This window comes from Hipposideros armiger, unplaced genomic scaffold (genome assembly GCF_001890085.2).
Source record: "Hipposideros armiger isolate ML-2016 unplaced genomic scaffold, ASM189008v1 scaffold_1302, whole genome shotgun sequence".
NCBI lineage: Eukaryota > Metazoa > Chordata > Mammalia > Chiroptera > Hipposideridae > Hipposideros > Hipposideros armiger.
In genome coordinates this window covers 76304-87603 of record NW_017732652.1, presented here as the reverse complement: position 1 = coordinate 87603, position 11300 = coordinate 76304, and the positions used below count along the sequence as shown (strand labels likewise).

General features: G+C 43.3%; 1 pseudogene; it reads left to right on the top strand.

The window, feature by feature from the left end:
* Nucleotides 1-8004: 8004 nt before the first annotated feature.
* Nucleotides 8005-10081, top strand: LOC109377141 (zinc finger protein 664-like; annotated as a pseudogene).
* Nucleotides 10082-11300: the final 1219 nt, after the last annotated feature.

The following is an 11300-nucleotide window of genomic DNA, read 5'->3' as shown; positions in this document are numbered from 1 at the left end:
ACTTTTCACAAGCTTGACGCGTGTTCTTCCCTTTATGGAATTAAAACAGTAAAATATGGCAAAAAGGCAGTTTGGTCTTCCATCTTCAACTTGTTGTAAAATCTCCAAAACTCAACCAAATCGCTCAATTTTTTTTTTAGACTGAAGCTAGAATTGTGAGCTGTCAAATGACATAGCAATAACATAGATGCGAATGACTCTAGTACTTCCAAAAATGAACTAGTGCCATCTGTTGCAAACGTGTCATGATTTTTCCGACAACCCGATATTAACCATGATGGAGGCCCACAGAGAATTTAGTGATTAGCAGCAGCTGGTTATCTGAAGGGCTCCTGCTGGAGCTGCTCCAGATACAGGGAATGAAGAGCCCTTGCTAAGCTTGAAGGTCTGCTGCTCATCCTACTTTTGTGAGAGGTGAATGGGTCCCATATCTGTATTGCCGTTTGTGCAGTGGGTACTCTCTGAGGGACATTGATGGAAGACATAAAGATCTACGCATTTCGTTTCAGCGCCCATAGGTCCATCTGTAAGCTGATGTCTTTGTATCTTGTCTCCAGACTTTAACCTTACTCTTTGCAGGCCCCTTGTCTGGACAAGCTATTTGCCACAGCCCAGGAGGCCATGACTTTTTCTCAAACCACTTCTCCCTCCATACAAAGATGGTGCCACAGACTGCCTGCAGCTCTCCCACTGGATTTCTCACAGTGGGCTTCAGGGCCACTCCTCAGGAAGGCCATAGTGAGTCAATCAATGCCTTTTGGGTTCACACCAAAATACTGAGCTGACTCCTCAGTGAAACAGACTCAGTTGTTTCTTCCACCAAGTCAAAGAGCCTGCCATGAGTTCACAGGTGTGAGCAGAGGGAGAAGTAGCAGTTCAGCAAAGGCAGGTGACACGGGGTCTGAGCCTCCTGCTTACATCCTTTGTGACTTCTGGACCTGCTCATGCTTTATCCCAAATGTGACATTTCCTCATAATGGATCATTGCTGTGTCTACTCCATTCAGATCGAGTGACTTGTGAGTCAGAGCATACTCAGCTGTGATCAACAAACAGCTCCAGTTCCATGGTCACTGTCCCATGGTCAGCATCCCAGGAGCTGCTTTTCACACTGAACAGTTTTCTGCTGCAGAATGCATGGCCTTGCTCTAGGATTCTATGGGCAAGCTACTGGGGCTTAGCAGACCTCTACATAACATTTTTACCTACCACAGTTACCTCTAACACCATCTGAATCTGCCAGGTCATGTGGTACTTGGGCTATATGACTCTGGGCCACAGTTGAAAATGTATATGTTGCCTCCAAAATCAAGGAAGCCCACCAAACACTGCCTCTTAGGGAAGGCAAGATGCAATGTGTCCATTACCTTAGAATTTTCCAGCATGCCTCAGACATTTGGACCCTTAAAAACTTCACTGATATAAAAGGCCCTTGAATCTTTGTAGGATTTATCTCCCATCCTCTGGTGTGCGTGTGTTTTATTGAGGGGTCAAAGTACACTTGCTGCTTTCTGTTCACCAGGTCTGATTATTATGATGTCATCATTTGATGTTCCACAGAATGTCCAGAAAATCAAGGTTCCTGTGTGAAGTAGCAGGAGGGTTGAGAAGTCTAGGTTAAGAAATTGAGCATATTCTGCTATCCTTCCCAGTTAATTGTGAGCTGCCTTTGATTCTCTTTATTGATGGAGATGGGAAGAATGCATTCACCAGATTACTAGCTGGCATAGCAAGAGCCAGAGGCCAAGTTGACCTGTTCCAGTAAAGACAGTACAGCAATTGTGATTAAGCTTATGGCAGACAACCATCATCAGCTACAATTCATCAGTTTTTTACAGGAGTGATACAGAATTGAGTCTTTAATCCTTGAGGGCAGGAGTAATCAATTCCACACAGGATGTAGTATTTTGATTTACCATCTTGGCTAGGTAAAAGCAGGGGGATTTCATGGGTTCCACTTGGCCCTTTCTACCATGATGACTTAGGCTACAGATTAGGGAGCCAAAGTGCTAAACATCCATCCCCTTGCTGAATATATCCATCCCAGTTATCAGCTCAGGAACAGAATCACAAGGTGTGTCTCTGAGATGGATTTGGGTCAGGACTCCATTCATTATCTGATCTCTACCTGGATGGCAATGATGGGGATTTTAGACCCTCTAGATCTGTGTCACCTCAGACCCTGTACCAATAGCCTCAAATGTCTGGGCATTCCCTTTCCCTAGTATGTGCCACAAAACCCTTTGGAGAAATATTTATTGCATATAGTTGTGGAATTGTAAGGTTTTTCCCCAAAGACACCCAAATTCTCCCCTTCAATTGATTCTGGATCTGCGAACTGGCTCAGATCTGGAAAGCTGGTGAAGGATTGCAATTTCCCATTGCAATGCTGATACCAGCCTTCTCACCAGCTCTTGAATTTTTTCTGTTTGTTTATACAAATCAAGCATTACCCTGTTGGCTTTCAGTCCTTCCTAGGAAGATCAAGAGTTAGCCATCGCCAGAGATTCCTGTGGGTTGCCATTCCAGCCTTGGTGCTTATCATACAAAGTAGCTATTCTAGAAATCAGACATCCCCACTGACACTAAAGAGCTCAGTTCCATGGCAGCATCTCCTATTAATCCTAGCCCACATAGAGCCAGCACTGAGCTCAGTAACACCTGTGCCCCCTTCATTAGTACCCCATAGTGCCTTAGTAAATGGAGAATTCTTTGGACACTCTGAGTAACATAGTTGTTAGGTTCTCCAGTCTCACATAATAAATTCACTTTTTCATGACCATGCTGACCCTTTTCTCAATACTCTGCTAATTAGGCTCAGCATTTCTACATCATTTGCTGTAGGCCATCATTCATGTCCAAGTTTTTGTTTTTTGGTTTTTTTAAAGATTTTATTGGGAAATTGGGGGAGGGGACAGCATTGGGGAATCAGGGACGCGGAACAGACAAGTTGCTGTCCTTTTGTTCCTCAGTCTAGTTGTGGAGGACGTTGCTTCATTGGCCCATGTTGATATTGTGATCACTGCACTCTTCCTGGCTGAGGCAGATAGGTCGCCGGCCATTGGATGGCCACTCAACGGCGAATCACAGCAGCTCACACCGGCTGCCAGCCGCTCACACTGGCTGCCTGCCACTCATGGTAGCTTACAGCAGCCCACTGCAGCCTACGCCATCACCGGCGACTCGGTACCCCAACTCCAGGTCGAGCTGTTGTTCATCATCTTAGCTGTAGAGGGCGCAGGTCACTGGCCCATGTGGGATCCGAACTGGCGGCCCTGCTGCTCACAGCTCTTGTTCCCAAGCCAATTCTTAACTAACGAGCCACTCGGCTGGCCCGCATGTCCCAAGTTTTAATGAGCCATTCCAGAAGTGTATTAGGATTGTATTAGTTACTATTGTAACAAATTGCCACAAACTTGGCTTAAAACAACACACCTTTATTTGTAACTTCGAATTCCAACATGGGTCTCACTGAGCTACAACCAAGCTGGTAGCAGGGCTGTGTCCCTTTATGGAGTTCCTGGGGAGAATATGTTTCCTTGCCTTTTCCAGCCTCTAGAGGCTGCCCACATTCCTTGACTCATAGCCCCTCTTCCTCCATCTTCAAAGCCACCAACATTGCATCTCTAACCATTCTTTATTATTTTTTTTTTTAGATTTTTTTATTGGGGAATCGGGGAAGGGGAACAAATTGCTGTCCTTTTGTTCTTCAGTCTAGTTGTGGAAGACGTCGCTTCACTGGCCCATGTTGGTATTATCATTGTGTTCTTCCCGGGTGAGGCAGATCGGTCGCCAGCCATTGGACGGCTGCTCATAGCGGCTCTTGGCAGCTTACACTGGCTGCAGGCCGCTCACACCAGCTGCCAGCCACTCACAGTAGTTTACGGCAGCCCACTGCAGCAGGAGCTGCAGCCTACGCCATTGCCCGCGACTCCCGGCAGCCCAGCTCCAGGTTGAGCTGTTGTTCACCGTCTTAGCTGTAGAGGACGCAGCATCACTGGCCCATGTGGGATCCGAACAGGGGCCCTGCTGCTCAGAGCTGGCATCCCAAGCCAACTCAACCAACACGCCACTCGGCTGGCCCCTTATCATTCTTACATAGTCACATTTCCCTGTGACTCTCCTGCCTGCCTCTTATATTTCTAAGGATCCTTTGGATTACACTGGGGCCATCTGGATAATCAAGGATAATCTCTCCAGTAGTAACTAAGCCATAAGATCTAAGGCACAGATTAATGAATATAGTCAGTGAATAGTGTACTATAATGATGTAATGTGAAAAATATTGCTTCAGTGGAAGCCATATTACAATATATAAATGTATCAGAGTAGCATACTGTACACCTTAAATTTATAAATTGTTACATGCTAAATTTATCAAAAGCTAGGATAATCTTCCCATTTTTAGCTCAGCTGATTGGCAACCTTAATTCTGTCTGCAACCTTAGTCACAGGTTCCAGGGCTTAGGATGTAGATATCTTTGGGGGCCATTATTCTACTTACCACAGGCTCTCTCTGGGTGTCTTTGCCAGGATATTGAAACCTGAGGCATGGGAGAGTGCTCCCATGTCAATATCCTCTCCCTATCCCTGCTTTATGTTCAGCATGCCACCACCCCAAGTCTGCTTCCACACATGCTCTTCTGGTTCCTGCGAGTAATTTTACCCAGCTTCTGCAACACCCCCAGCAAGCCAGACATTTTCTCTTGCAGCAATGACTGGTTTTCCACTTGGCTATGCTGCAGCTATTGGTCTATGGCGTCTTGTAGCTGCCGACTCGAATGCTCCTGCGCACTGATCCTTTGAAGTCATAAGGAAGTGTCTTGGAATGCTGAGATCCGAGGGAATGATCTCGGTAAACCTTCCTTATCCGGTGGTCTTGGAATGCTGAGGCCATCCCGGGAATCATACGTGTATGTGTGAAAGCACAACTCGTGCTTGATCACAATGAGTTTCGGTGAAGCAGCTGCCGGTCTAATCGAATCAATTAACTGGGTATAGATATTCAAATTGACTTCTCTGTGACAGTTGTAAATAAAAGTTATTCACCTGCCAGGATCAGGGCTTGTTCTCTCAGTCTGTAGAGACAAGACCCCTGGCCCGAAGAAACTCTATTTTCTTTTTTAAGCTGAGCCATCCTGCCACCTGTTGGCAGCTCAGCGGCTGCTCAGCTCAGGCCAGGCATCGAATCGCTGTTGCTCACAGCTCAAACTCTTGAGTGAGCTCTTAACCAACTGAGCCACTTGGCCAGCCCAGAAACTCTATTTTTGACTCTTGTGATTTCTTAACCCGTCGCCACCCCTTCTCAAGCTTCCCAGCCCTTGTCACGTGGGACTTGATAGGTCTATATGTATTGAGGACGTTGGGGCAGATTTTGAGAAGCACAAGCATCTCGAGAGGCACCTACCTGCCTCAGGTGAGATCTTTGCATGGTCTCCAAGCAAAAAAACAGCTGCTCTCCTATAGCAAGATGCTTTTGTTAGGCCAGAGGGCTCAGGAGAATTTGGAGTTTGGGGTACTCAAGCACACATACCCAAGTGTCTCTCATATATCAGGATCCCAGTCTTTCCCAATCAGGCCCCAGAATTTTGACATAAATGATTTGGCAAAGGCTTTGCGCTTAGGGACTGTCACGTCCAGCGTGGCAAGGGCAAATGGGACACGAGAGGGGCGGCACAGATAGAATAAAGAGAGACAGAGACAGAAGTAATATTTAAGTGCGAGACCAAGGGACTCAGCCTTCAGAGAGTCAGACTGAGCCACCGAATCGGGTCAACGCTTGGTTTTTATTGAGAAGTAAAACTGCTGTTGATCAGATTAACATTCGGTTGAGGTCAGTGCCTCAAAGCCTTATCTATTAACATATCCATTATGTTCCAGCATATGCTATGCCTTCACATATCCACCACATAGCCCCAGGACACCTTGTTACTGTGTCCTCCCAGAGGAGATTAACTGTTGGCGTCCCAACAGGTCCCAATACACCTTGAGACACTCCTCAGAGGGAGTCTTATCGGCCTCTGGTCATACCGAGGCTTTTCTCTCATAGCTAATGGGATTAGAGGCTAAATGTGGGGGGACGTGTTCATAGAATTCGGCTGTCAGGCAACAAGGGACCTTTGCAGTTCTGCCACCCTTTACAGTTCAAGCCTGTGCCTGATTTTCAGGCTAGTCTGCTCTCAGCACAAGATGAGGATCCCTTTAACTGCTGCCATGGAGGACTTCTGGCTTTCACAACATGTCCAGAATTGGTAGTTGGCTGACCTGAGCCTATCATTTTGTTTCTTCAGAGCTAGAGAGAGAGAGACTGAGAGAAACTGCAGTCTTTACAATTGCCACTATCCTAATAGTGTTCAAGTTACAGAACTATTGCATAAGCAATGCTTCCCTTCTACCTGTACCTCATGTCTTGCCATAACTAGTGAGAGTCGTAATAATTGCCATGTCAGGGGCTATCACCACTGCACTTAGTACCAGGCTCCTTTCTGACCATCTGACCAGTGAATGACGTGTTCCAGAATCCCATCCTGAGGACTGGATTTCTATGGCCACTTCCAGTACCAACTGTCATAGTTTGAATTTTCCATAACACAGAGCCTGGGACAAGGACTTGGGTGAAGAGAGTTTATTTAGGGAAGTGACTTGAGGAAGCATGAGTGAGGGAGCAGGGAGAAAGATGGGAGGAGGAAAAGGCAATAACGGGTACATTGCTGGATGGGTGTTTCTATAGGCAACTACTGCTCAATTCTGCTGGGACCTCCAGAGAAATCATGTAACAAGTGGGGAAACTGGTATACCTAAGCACTGCTCCAATCTTAGTGCCCACCTTCCATGGTTAGGAGACCAGTGCCTGCTTGGTTCCAGTAGAGTGAGGGAGGACCCCTGCTAGAGTGGGAAGGACACTGTCCCTGTGGCTTTGAGGCTGGCTTGGTCTAAAGCTGCTTGTGAACACCCCCATATCACACACAGACACACATGTTCACACACACAGGTACACTGGCTAGGGCTGCTAAATTTAGCAAATAAAAGCACAAGACTTCCAGTTACATATGGATTCCAGATAAGCAATACTTGGAACATACCTCTTATACAAAAAAATGTACTCATTGTTTTATCTGAAATTCAAATTTAACTGGACATGCTGCATCTCACCTGGCGATCCTACCCACAGCATGAGTGGATGGCAATGCCTCCACCCCTTTGTCTACCCACACGTGGTGATCTAATGAATTGAGAAAACTCAGTTATGCCAGTAAAATGTATATTTGTTCATGAGGTGGCAGCTTTCTGCGTCCCAGGAAATACGTTGTGACTTTATAACTTCTAGAATAACCTCAAAGTGCTAGCCTAAAAATATGAGGATTAAAGAAGGCAGCAGCTCTTTCCTTGCAGCCCACCTCCAGAGTTCTCTTTGGTGGGATTGTCAGCTAGTAGGAGGCATAAGGTAGGATCTATCTTGAGATGATAGAAAAGAATACAAATAGCTGTCTCCACAATTCTATATAATGGCTTAATTTCACCCCATCTCATCTATCAACAATGACTTAAAATATGGCTCATGTATACAGTTCATAAACATGATTCTAGAGGAATAAACCAATTTTGACTCCTATTGTTACATTTCTAGTAATAGCAGAACAAATATATTTTACATTTTAATTATTTTTTAATTTTTAAACTATAAAAAACACATAACATAAAATTTACCATATCCCTATTTTTTTATATCCCTATTTTACACATGCAGAAACAGACTTAGGGCGTCCAAGCAATTAAGTTGGTGGAACTAGAATTCTCACTGAAGCTCTGTCTGCCTCCAGCACCCAGGCTGCCTGCCCATTTACCTAGGAGTCGTGGATATCAGTCTACACACTTTGCAGAATGTTTCTTTTCCTGACCACAGATATTAATGACATTTGCCTTCTCTTTGTCTTAGGCCAGGGGTCAGCAAACTTTTGAGGCGGAAGAGCTGCCAGAGGTCGGCAAACTGCAGCTCACAAGCCAGATGTGGCTCTTTAGGTACGTACATGTGGCTCTGAAGTAAAATTGAAAATGAAAATAAGACTATCATAGTTTCATTTATAGAAGTTTTAAAGGATATTATTCACATAATGGTGATTATGTAAAAATATATTTATGGCTCTCAAATAATTTTTAAATTGTTGTGAGGGACAGGATTGGCTCTTCCGGGGGACGGCAAGCTTTTGAGATGGACCGTACCCAAAGAGCTGCATGTGGCTCGCAAGCCGCAGTTTGCCAACCACTGTCTTAGACTAAAAGTGGACAACCAAGAATAAGATGATGGGGTGATTGTGAAACAGCAGACATGAACAGAAGATTTGATGAGCCTTATAAATCATGAGCTGTTTAGAAATAGAGCAAAATTCCACAAGAGTTGGAGAGAAAAGGCACCCACCTCCTGCAGATTATGTTCTAGCAGAGCAAATCACTCCCAGAAATCCCCCCACTGGAGACAAAGCCTATAACCATAAGAAAGTTGACAGAAATGTCAACATTACACAAGAAGAAAGATATTGTAAGAAATGCAATTTGGGTTGCTCCCCCATTGGGAATCATCAGAAAATCCCCAGAGCAAAGAAATCCTATGTATGTAATGTCTGTGGGAAAATTGCTGTCAGAAGTCCCACCTTGTAACACATGTGAGGAAAACATACTGGAGAGAAACCCTTTGTGTGTAGTGAATTCACAAAAGCTTCACTGGGAGCTCTACCATCGCTCAGCATTGGAAAATCTGTACTGGGGAGAAGCCATTTAAGTGCAGTGACTGTGGAAAAGCCTTCAGGCAGAACTCTCACCTCATCATTCATCAGAGAATTCATTCTAGAAAGAAAACATAAATGTTCTGAGTGTGGATAAGCCTTCAGGAATTGCTCACAGCTTTCTTGACATAAGAGGAAACACACTGGAGAGAAAACTTACTCCTGTGATCACTGTGAGAAAACTTTTCATCTTAGCACAGATCTCACCAAACATCAGAGGTTCCACACTGGTGAGAAACCTTATCAATGCAACAACTGAGGGAAAACCTTCTATCAGAAATCAAGTCTGATCACACATCAAAGGGTGCACCCAGGGGAGAAACTTCATACATGCATTAACTGTGGGAAAACTTTCTGTCAGCAATCAAGCCTTATATGTCAGAGAATCCACACTGGAGGGAAACTATAAATGCAATGATTGTGGGAAAGACTTCTCAAACTTTGAGAGAGACTTCAAACACAGTTAGGATTTTATCTCATATATAGTATATATGTTATATTACAATAGATTATTATAATTTAGGATCTCCATACCAGAGAGGGGCCCTATAATCATTATAAAATAGCAAGCGTCTTACATCAGGCCTATACAGTCACCCACTCATATTTAATGAAAACCTTGTGAGTTTGATGTATCAAAAGGACTCCAACATTGTGAATGTACTTAATGCCACTGAATTATACACTTAACATGGTAAAAAATGGTAAAATTTATGCACATTTTACCACAATTCTAAAAATAAAAAATATGTTATGCTAGATGTATGCAATAAACCCCATTTTTTACCAAAACAAGAGAGGTTTAAACAGATGTTAGAATCATATTCTATAACTATGGAGTCCATTTTTTGAGAAAATTTAGAGTATGTTTAAAATAAAAGATGCTTTATGGTAGTTCAAAAGAATATCTAACTCGAAATTACCCTTATAACAAACATGAGATTAGTCTGACAGAGTTTGTAAATGCTCTTTAAAATTATTTGAGGGTTGTCAATTTCTGTCTAGAAAGACACCACAGGACGTGTCTGGCATCCCCCTGAACCATTGAATTGCTTCTGCTGGTCCTCCTATAAATGATTAGTAATGTTTCCTGAGCATATAATATGTGAAGCCTCTATGTAATTTGCTGGCATGCTCTCGTTTAAGCCTCATAAAACTCTATGAAGTAAATACTGTTTATAGAAGTAAAAACTGAGGCTTAGAGAAGGTCACAGCAAGTCAAGGGACAAAGCTAAGAACATCTAATCAGCGGTTCTCAACCTTTCACAGGGGTCGCCTAAGACCATCAGAAAACACATATTTTCGATGGTCTTAGGAACTGAGACACTGCTCCTCTATCTGTCTCCAGGCCCACATGCAGATATGCCCACATATGAGTACCCGCTGACCCCTGTGAAAGGGTCGTTTAACCCCCAAACGTGTCGTGACCCACAGGTTGAGAACCGCTGGAGTTAGATTCTAACTCCAGATCCCACCATGTTGGCTCCATACAGACATGGACTATCTCTTAAAAAAACAACCAACTTGCAAGTGGCATATCCTGGCATAGCTCAGCCTCCAAAATCACATGAGCCAATTCCCATAATAAATCTCCTCTTATATATCTATAGATATCCTATTATTTCTGTGTCTCTTAACTAATACAGACACCAAAAGCACAAGGAACCAGAGGAAAAACAGATAAACTGGACATCATCAAAATTAAAAATTTTGTGTTTCAAAAGACACCATCACGAAAGTGCAAGGACAACCAACAGAATGTTAAAATTTTTGCAAATCATCTATATATGACAAGGCACTTATATCTAGGATATATCTTACAACTAACTCAATAATAGAAAGACAAATCACCAATTAAAAGATGAACAAAATAGCTGCATAGACATTTCTCCAAAAAAGACATGCAACTGGACAATAAGAACATGGAGAGATACTCAACATAATTAGCCATCAGGGAAATGCGCATCAAAACTACAATGAAACCATTTCAAACCCACTAGATGGCTATAATAACAAGTATTGTTGAGGATGTAGAAAAATCAGCAGCCTATCCACTGCTGGTGAGAGTGTCAACCACTTTGGATGACATTCTGGCATTTCCTTAAAAGGTTAAAGTATTTGACCCAGAAATTTCTATTTTAGGTATACACCCAAGAGAAATGAAAACATATATCCACACAAAAACTTGTACACAAATGTTCATTGCAACACATTATCCAGAATAGCCAAAAAATGGAAACAAACCAAATGTCCATCAGTGGATAAAAGAATAAACAAAATGTGGTATGTGCATACAATGGAATGTTACTCAGCCACAGAAAAGGATGAAGTACAGATTCATACTACAACACACACGGATGAACCCTGACATCATTATGATAAGTGAAAGAAGCCAGACACAAAAGACCACATAGTGCATGATTATGATTCCATTTATGTGAAGTGTTCAGAATAGACACATCCATAGAGACAGAAAGTAGACTGGTAGCTGCCTAGGACAGTTGGGAGAAAATAGTGTGTG